Source organism: Urocitellus parryii, chromosome 7 (assembly GCF_045843805.1).
Source record: "Urocitellus parryii isolate mUroPar1 chromosome 7, mUroPar1.hap1, whole genome shotgun sequence".
In the NCBI taxonomy this organism is placed as follows: Eukaryota; Metazoa; Chordata; class Mammalia; order Rodentia; family Sciuridae; genus Urocitellus; species Urocitellus parryii.
The window spans coordinates 24,722,743-24,732,482 of record NC_135537.1 but is presented as its reverse complement, the minus strand read 5'-3'; the positions used below and the strand labels follow the sequence as shown (position 1 = coordinate 24,732,482).

At 32.0% G+C, this 9,740-nt stretch overlaps 1 pseudogene; it reads right to left on the bottom strand.

Moving 5' to 3' along the window:
* Positions 1-2,128: 2,128 nt before the first annotated feature.
* On the bottom strand, positions 2,129-3,503 carry LOC113179816 (elongation factor 1-alpha 1 pseudogene; annotated as a pseudogene).
* Positions 3,504-9,740: the final 6,237 nt, after the last annotated feature.

Here is a 9,740-nt window from a genome sequence, read left to right as displayed (position 1 = left end):
AAACTATGCTTTGAAATTTTAACTTCACTTTGAAATTATACCATCATATATGAAGATAATCAATGAAAAATATCACGTTATAGAATATTTTATAAAATGTTACATGATAATATTTTATAAAAATTATGTGATACTCATCCTAATAATTTCTAATTATAGATTCATGTTACCACACTTTATAAAAATAGTTTATTTTATTTTTTTTAATTCTAATTAGTTATACTTGATAGTATAATGCTTCATGACACATCATACATAAATGGAGAATAACTTCTCATTCTTCTGGTTGTACATGTTGTAGAATCACCCAGGTCATGTAATGATATATGTACAAAAGGGTAATAATGTCCTATTCATTCTACTATCCTTTCTACCCCCATACCTCTCCCTTCCCTTCACTTCCCTCTACCTAATACCAAGGTACTAGAACAAAGATCCTGAACCTACTAGAAGAAAAAGTAGATCAAAATCTTCACCATGTCAGCCTAGGATTTGACTTGCTTAACAAGACTCATAAAGTGCAAAAAATAAAATCAAAAATAAATACATAGGATGGATTCAAACTAGGAAGCTTCTTCTCAGCAAAGGAAACAATCAAGTACATGAAGAGAAAGGCTACAGAATGGGAGAAAATCTTTACCATGCTCACCTCAGATAGAGAATTATTCTCCAGGATGTATAAAGAACTCAAAAAACTTAACACCATACCCCCCAAAAAAGAAAGAAAAAACAAACAACCCAATCAATAAATGGGCTAATGAACTGAGTAGACACTTCACAGAAGAAGAAATACAATCAATCAAATATGTGAAAAAAATGTTCAACATCTCTAGCAATTAGATAAATGAAAATCAAAACTACTCTTAAGATTTTATCTCATTCCAGTCAGAATGGCAATTATCAAGAATACCAGCAATAGTAAATATTGGCAAGGATGTTGGGAAAAATACACTTATACATTGCTGGTGGGACTGCAAATTAGTGTGATCATTATGGAAAGCAGTATGGAGATTCCTCAGAAAACTTGGAATAGAACCACCATTTGACTCAACTACTCCACTCCTCAGTTTATACCCAAAGAACTTAAAATAAGCATATAACAGTGACACAGCCACATTAATGTTTAAAGCAGCTCAACTCACAAAAGCTAAACTATGGAGCCATCCTAGACACCCTTCAGTAGATGAATGGATAAAGAAATATACACTGTAGAATATTACTCAGAATTAAAGAAGAATGAAATTATGGTGTTTGCCGGTAAATGGATGGAACTGGAGAATATCATGCTAAGCAAAATGAGTCAATCCCAAAAAAACAAACACCAAATATTTTTTCTGATACACAGAATCTAATTCACAATAAGGGAGGGGTGGTCTACAGAAAAATAGAGGTATTATGAAAAGTAGTGAACAGGAAAATTTGGAATAGAATTTATAAGATTTTTAAGTTTGAATAATTCCATTTAATCATTTATCTCTTCCTTTTTAAATATTATATCTATTTAATGCAATGAGACTATAAAATCATTCATAGCAGTGAAATAATTCAATGCTTTGTTAATATGGTTTACCTATATTTTAAAACTAAAGCAAAAGGACAACCTGAAATTATTATTAATGAATGAAGTTCTAGAAAATATCACTTATAATATTTATATATATATGTGTGTATTAATGGTTACACTAGAATTTGAAATAAACAAATGAAAAAGAACTAGACCCACAGTAAAGATGAATTTGATGCCAGATAGGGACTAACCTTAAAAATTACATTCCTGAATTAATTTCCATATGATTAGGAGGTCAATTTGGTCTAATAACTGATTCCTTTTTTTTTCCCTCTCATTAAACTTTTATTTTAATGGTTTTCAAAATTATGTGACAGATTATTGGTCAAGTTGTTTCCATTAAAAAGTACTGATTTAAAAAACTAATAACTTAAAACTGCCACACACAAAAACAAAATGGTCCACAAGACATTTTCCTTTTCATCTGAAGGTTTTATGATGTATTGTTATAATTAACCAGTCTTTTACTATCAAACTTAAATGGTCAATTGAGACAAACAATTCTGAGACAATTCTTCCGTCACTGATTAAGACTGGGGTGGCAGATGTGAGGGGCAATATTCATTTAGTCTTCTGAGTTTTTTGGGCAGATTTGGTGACTTTGCCAGCTCCAGTGGCCTACTTGTCCACTGCTTTGATGACATCCACAGCAACTGTCTGCCTCATATCACGAATAGCAAAACCACCCAGAGGAGGTTGGACAGAGAGGCTCTCAACACACATGGACTTTCCTGGAAACATATCAATGATGGCAGCATCACCAGATTTCAAGGATTTAGGACCCAGATTTCAAGAATTTAGGACCATCTTCCAGCTTTTTACCAGAAGGGTGATTAATCTTTTCTTTCAGCTCTGCAAATTTACAAGCAATGTGAGCTGTGTGACAATCCAGTGGTACGGGGGCATAGCCAGCCTATTTGACCTGGAATGTTCAGGATAATCACCTGAATAGTGAAACCAGCTGCTTCCATTGGTGGGTCATTTTTGCTGTCACCAGCAACATTGCCATAATGAACAACTTTGACAGACATATTCTTGACATTAAAGCCCATATTGTCCCCAGGAAGAGCTTCACTCAAAGCTTCATGGTGTATTTCAACTGACTTTACTTCAGTTGTAAGATTGACGGGATCAAATGTGACCACCATGGCAGGCAGTGGAGAACATTAGTCTCCATTCAGCCCACAGGGACCATACCACCAATTTTGTAGACATCCTGGAGAGGCAGATGTAAAAGCTTGTCAGTTGGATGAGTCCATGACAGAATGTAATTTCAAGCTTCAAGCAGTGTGGTTCCACTGGCACTGCCATCTTTACAGGTGACTTTCCATCCCTTGAACCAAGGCATATTAGCACTTAGCTCTAACATGTTTTCACCATTTCAACTAGAAATTGGCACAAATGCTATTGTGTCAGGGTTGTAGCCAATTTTCTTAAAGTAGGTGCTGACTTCTTTAACAGATTTCCTCCTAATCTCTCCTGACAGCAGGATGGCTCAGTGGAATGCATTTTGTTAACACTAATGATTAGTTGTTTCTCACCCAGTGTGTAGGACAAAAGGGCATGCTGACAGGTCTTCCCATTGTTGGAGATACCAGCTTCAAATTCACCAACACCAGTGGCAATAACCAGTCAGCCTGAGATGTGCCTCTCAACATGTTTTTGATAAAGTCTCTGTGTCCTGGGGCATCAAAGATAGTCACATAATACTTTCTGCTCTCAAATTTTCACAGGGAAGTGTCAGTGGTGATACCATACTCATGTTTCAGTTTATCCAAGACCCAGGCATACTTGAAGCAGCCTTCCTTCTCAATTTTTCAATGGTTCTTTTGTCAAGCCCACCACATTTATAGATCAGATGGACAGTAGTCATAGACTTGCCCGAATCTACATGTCCAGTGACAATGATGTTGATGTGAATCTTTTCCTTTCCCATTTTGGCTTTGATTTCAGGAACGTTTTCATGAAACCTGTGTTCTGACAGCAAACCTGTTGTGGGGGGAAAAAAAAAAAGAAACAACTGATTCTTATTAAAAAATTATAAGATACATGATTTACTTAATATATATCAATCATTAGAAACAAAGAAAAATAAATGAGTGAAAATCTTTTTTTCTCCATTTTCAATTTTTCTATTTGTTTGATCAGTATTGTTAGTTTAATTAATTTTATTTTTATTTCACTCTTTTATCTTCTGTCATATAACACATTTTCATAAAAATGGTAATTGCCTAGCAACTTGTTCTGTTTTATAACTATCTTTCTGAAACTTTAAAAATAAAATTTAATTTTATCTTAAATACTGATGAGAGTTCTTTTAGAACAATGACCTGCTAAGAAATTCTACTAAAATTTAAGAATTATATTAATTGGGGCCTGGGGTTGTGGCTCAGTGGTAGAGCGCTTGCCTAGAGCATGTGAAGCACTGGGTTTGATCCTTAGCATCACATAAAAATAATTAAATAAAATAAAGGTATTATGTCTATCTACAAATTAAAAAATATTTTAAAAAAGAATTATATTTACTGAATTTTTAAAAAGTTAATTTTTTCTGTACTTATTAGGTTTATTTTTTTCAATTTTAGCTTACGTTTCAATGATGATTTGCCTTATAGAATTTTTTTTCATAGTAATATCTAAATGAACTACCCAAGTGACATATGTCTTATGTGGTTAGTTCCCACAGCCTTCTCATCTTAAATTTATCTAAATATAAAATGGATCTAAAACATGGATGTCTTCATAGTAATAGATTTTGCCAAAATTAAATATAGGTCATTATCCTGTATTACAGTCAGCAATGTATAAGTCATCCTATACAGATTTTAGTTTTCCAACAATTTCACCTGAGTATTTCTCACTGAGCATACTATCTTGATATTCCCTTTCAAATCCCCGTGCTTTCACTATGATTAAAATTTTATGCCTTTTATTTTTTTTATCAAATTTCCTTTCCTGAATATATTTTTCTTATCTTTTTAAGATGCACCAATATGTCATAAAATATTTCTTAACTACTCAGGTTATACATGATTTTTCCCCCTAAGAGTCAGTTTGTAACTAATAACATCACTTTTATTAAAACATTTATATTTGATAATATTGTATGTCTGTACATTTTAGCTATGGATTCCTTGAAGACAATCTGGTTTTATTACTTAATAAATATCAATGTATCACTTAATCATTTTATCCCTTTGACCTTTTCTCCAAATTTTTCTCAAATTATTCTAAGACAGATCTCTCATGCCATTTCTGTACCAAAGCACTCTGCATAACATTTTCTTTATATTTCATATGTATTTTTCACTTACTATTTGTAAATTATTTTTCAGATAATAGATTTAGGATCATTCAACTTCCTTCTCATTAGTGCTGCTATTTCATACAGTATTTGCTCTCTTGACCTTAGCTTCTGCCTTTGCACGTTCCTGAGTGAGCACCTCATCTTTTTCTTACAGGTTTCTATTTCCATTCAGAGGTTGGTCACCAACTTATATCACCTAAACCTCAGAAGGTCAAATACCTTATGAAAACTGTGAATGATTATCACACAAACTAATAATCCACATCTGACGTATAAACAAATTTCACCTTCTCTCTGTTTGGCTCCCTTTCTCTGTTCTGTTGCTTGATAAGATTATTGTATGTTGTTTCACTCTGACTGAAGAATTGATATTTTACCTTCCCACATGTATTAGGACTTCAAGTAGAGGCAATCTCATAGGCATCTCTCAAATCATTTCACATCTCCATTCGCTATCCATGACCTTAGCACAACCCCCCAATTTTTCTCACTGATTTGAAGCTACCAGTTCACTACTTGTTCATTTAGCTTCCAGGTTTATTTTGCCTAGTTATTATTCTTTTTTTTTTTTTTTTTGAACTGGAGATTGAACCCAGGGCTTTGCAAATACAAGGCAGATACTTTGCCAGTGAGCCACATCCCAGCCCTTGCCTAGTTATTTTTGAATTCTGATTTTTTAATTATTTTATATTTAAACAGAAGTTACAAAGGCGGTGCAGATTATTTTTATATCTTCACTCAGTTGCCCAAAATATTAACATTGTATATAATCAAGGAGCATAATTTTTTACCTAAAACTTAAAAATTAAAATTGATATATTGCTATTGCTATACAAATTTCATTAGTGTTTCCACAATTTTTTTTCCATCAATGCCATCTTTTAGTCTAGTAGCCCCAAGCAAGAGAGCACACTGAGTTTTCTATCAAGAAAATTGAACTATTATTTCCTTGTGTCTACTGGTTGTGACAAAGTTTCAGATGGTATTTCCTTATTTTCATGATGTTTATAGTTTACAAAATACTTAGTTTTTTTAGAATGCCTATCAATTTTTAATATTTTGTCATGTTTCAGCTTTGGTTTGTTTATAGATGTGAGTATGTATTTTGGAACACTATAGCAGAGATAAAGTTTTTCTATTGTTAACATTTCACAGGACAATGATAGCAGCATGAATTTTCACTAGAGTATTCTTGATCACTTGATTAAGGTTATATATGCCAGGAGTTTTCTTTGTTCTTGGAAACAAGTCGCTAAGTTTATCCCATTCTCAATAGGAAAAGAATCATGTTCCATCTCCTGGAGGGGAGATCAAAACATATATTATTTGGAATTTTGGAATGCTGTGAAGAAGATGGCTCCTTTCTAATATTCTTCTTTTAACCAGCTATTGACTCTGTATGTTCTAAGTCTGAAATACAAGCACATCAGCAAGCTATCAAAAGTCTTTTTTAAATGAGGCACTTGCTTGATTGACCTGAAACTTCATTATTTAATCTAGAAATTAAGTCAAAATTAATTGAATCCAGAAACTCATTTCTTTCTTAACTTGTGAGGACCAATTACAGTTTTGTGTGAGTGTGTCATGTTATTCCAAATTATTTTTCTTATTATATTCATCTTGGAACAACTTGTCCAATTATGAATACATCCTGAGACCTTTCTTATCTCCTATTTTCTGAGCATTTTCAGAGAAAATTGAACCATTATTTCCTTTTGTTATTGTTCTAGTATTGGATCTTGCAACCAGTGCCTTTATCAAATTTCTTTCTTTTTCTCTCATTCTCTCTCTTGCTCTTTTTTTCTTCATTCCAAAACAATATTTAAGCCTGTAAATTTATTGGACATTGAAGCCATTTCTATTCATAGTTCCATTATCAGAGTTTTTACTTCCTTCCATAATTTTATGCAATAAATATTTGCTTCATGAGTAAGCAATCTCATGTTAAGAATCTTAAGGTTTTCAAATGTGATTTGCCTGTATTGTTACACGCTCCTGGAAAAACTGTGCAGCATCTGTTACAAGATGAAAATAACAATGAAGAAGAAGGAAGGAGAAGGAGAGGAGAAGAGAAAAGGAAGGGAGAAATAAAGGCAGAAGTAAAGAGGTAGAAAGGGAAGAAGTATTTTAAAAAGATGAAGGGCGACAGAGAAGAAAAATACAGGCAAAGAAAAACAACTGCAAATTCTTTCTTATTCTTTCTTATAAAAACCTAAAACCTCCAAACAACTCTCCTTTTTACCTCAGCTTTCTGTGTTATTTTCTATCTACTACTCTACCCTATGCAAGAATTCCGAATACAAAAGCTACCTTTGCCAAAATGGCACTTACAATTGAATAAGTCAACTGCAGAGGACTGAGCCCAGAGCATTTTTCATTAGCATTTATGTTGGAGGATATTTGTGACTTTCACTTTCAAGGCATTTCTGGCCCATGCTTGCCCTGTGTCAGCATTTTCCCTTGTTTCTCCACAGTGTGCATATCTCTGATTATTAACCTGAGAAAAACATTTTATTGGGCTCTTTGTATTCAAATAATTCACTCTTTTAATGCTATGAGAAATGTCACTGCCATTAACTCTCCCTCCCGTGGATTTTACATTTGTTAGGTTGCATATAAATATATCTATTCTCAATATTTCTATAGTAGTATTTGTAAGACTTGATGAAATGCAGTTTGCTTGTGAAAATATTATGTGTGTTTATTACCAAACAGTGTCCTTCTATACAGCTTTACAGTTCGTTCGCTTGAAGGGCATTAAAAGGTAAATCTTTCATAATACATTTCTCTAGCTCCTTATGTATCATACTAATTGATCATTTTGTTTAAAAAATATTTTAATTATTTTGAAAACTGATTGATATATTGATTGGTTTATTTTATTTCTTCACTAAAAATAATAACACATGAATATTGATTTGGCAATGATTGCAATAAAAGCAAAATGTGTATAACGTGTGTTTTAAAAGAAAATTTATAAACATAAATATAAATCAAAATGTTCAAAAGTGCTGATTCTAACAATGCTTCTCATTAGTCCATCCGTCTTTCCACAAATTGTGTGAGCTATAGCTAATTTTGCAGATCCCATAAGTAAATGTCTTAAAGTTATTCTGTAATTATGCATGGATTAATACATGATTTAAATCATTTTTGATGATAATCTTTTGCAATTTTAACAATTAATCTTAGAATGAGGTTAAAGTATTATATGACATTTCTCTAAGAACTATTTTTTATTCTTAGATATTTATTTGTGACTATTTCTCAACATTTTAACCTATAAAAAACAAACATAGTAATAGAGAAACCATTTCTTTCTAATATTAAGTAAAATCTATCCAGGAGTAGACATAATTATTTATAATGAAAGAAGGGGCCCATCTAAGTTATTAGACTACCTAGTTCCAATTAAATATTTATTATTTATACCTAAAAGTTACCAGTAAAGTGCAATATATTTATTTATGTTGTTTTGATCCCTGATATTATACTGAAAATCATGATTATTCAATCTAAAATATAATTATGTTAATTAAATTGTAGAGTTGCAGAATAATTTTAAAATTGTTTTTAGTTATATGCTTTTTTAAATTGATTTTTTAAAAAAATTAATGACAGTGGAATGCATTACAAATCTTATTACACATATACAGCACAATTTTTCATATCTCTGGTTATATATAAAGTACGTTGACTATTCGTGTTTCCATACGTGTACTTTGGATAATGATGTCTATCCATTTTTTATTGCAGACAAGTATGAAAAGTTGAGCAATTGAAGACTTTTTTAGCATAAAATTTATTCCAGTAAGAAAAAAAATATGAAAGAATTTAAATGGACATCTCAGATTAAGATAGAAATAAAATAATCTAAAATTCTATCCATTAAGAAGAGCTTTTTCATATATTTTTAAAAGGATTAAACTTACTTTGTGCCAGGAAGTTTTCTAAGTGCTTTATTCTAAGTGCTTTATTTGTATTATTCATTTTAATTCTCACACAACTCTGTAAGACATGTTCCAATATTATCCTCATTTGAAGAACAGGACACCACAGCACAGAGGATTTGCCTTGCTTGCCTGTAGTCACACAAGTAATTATCAGAACAAATAATTAACAGAAGAGTTAAGTGTAGATGCAGACATTCTGGACCCATAATCTTTGCTCATAAACACTGTACTAAATACAGTGTAAAATTTATATGAACTTTACATTATTTTAAAGAATTAGAATTGTTATAGTGTTATGGTTTTATTTTTCATGTTCAATATTTGCAGCTGTTCCCACAGTATCACTGATTTTCGGAAATTCAAAATCATGAAAAATTTAAATTATCACCCATCTTTGTTTTGGGCTACTATAAAAGGATATCTGAGAGTGGGTAATTTATAAAGTAGGGATTTATTTCTAACAGTTCTGGAGACTTAGAATCCCAAGGCTGTGCTGTCAGCATTTGGCAAAGATCTTCTTTTTGCCATCCCAAAGTAGAAGGAGAAGACAGTAGGTATAAAGGAAACTGAAGCTCAGGAGGCTGAACTCATCTTTCAATCAGGATCCCACTCCCAAGATAAATGCTTCCTGTGATAAGGACATTTATCCTTTTACAAGGGCAGAGCCCTGATGACCTAACCAATTTTGAAAGTCCCTCCAGGTAATAATGTTGGGTTAGAGATTAAATTTCAGAAGTGTGAATTTTTGCAGGGACATATTCAAACCATAACATCATCCTAAATATATCTAAAGGAGTACTTTTTAAAATAAATTATTTATGGCATAGGCAGAAGAAGTATTTGAATTATGTCATTTTTGCATTGTGGTTAAGCATGCATGATCAAAAGTCAGGCTGAAAAAATAGGAGTTGTC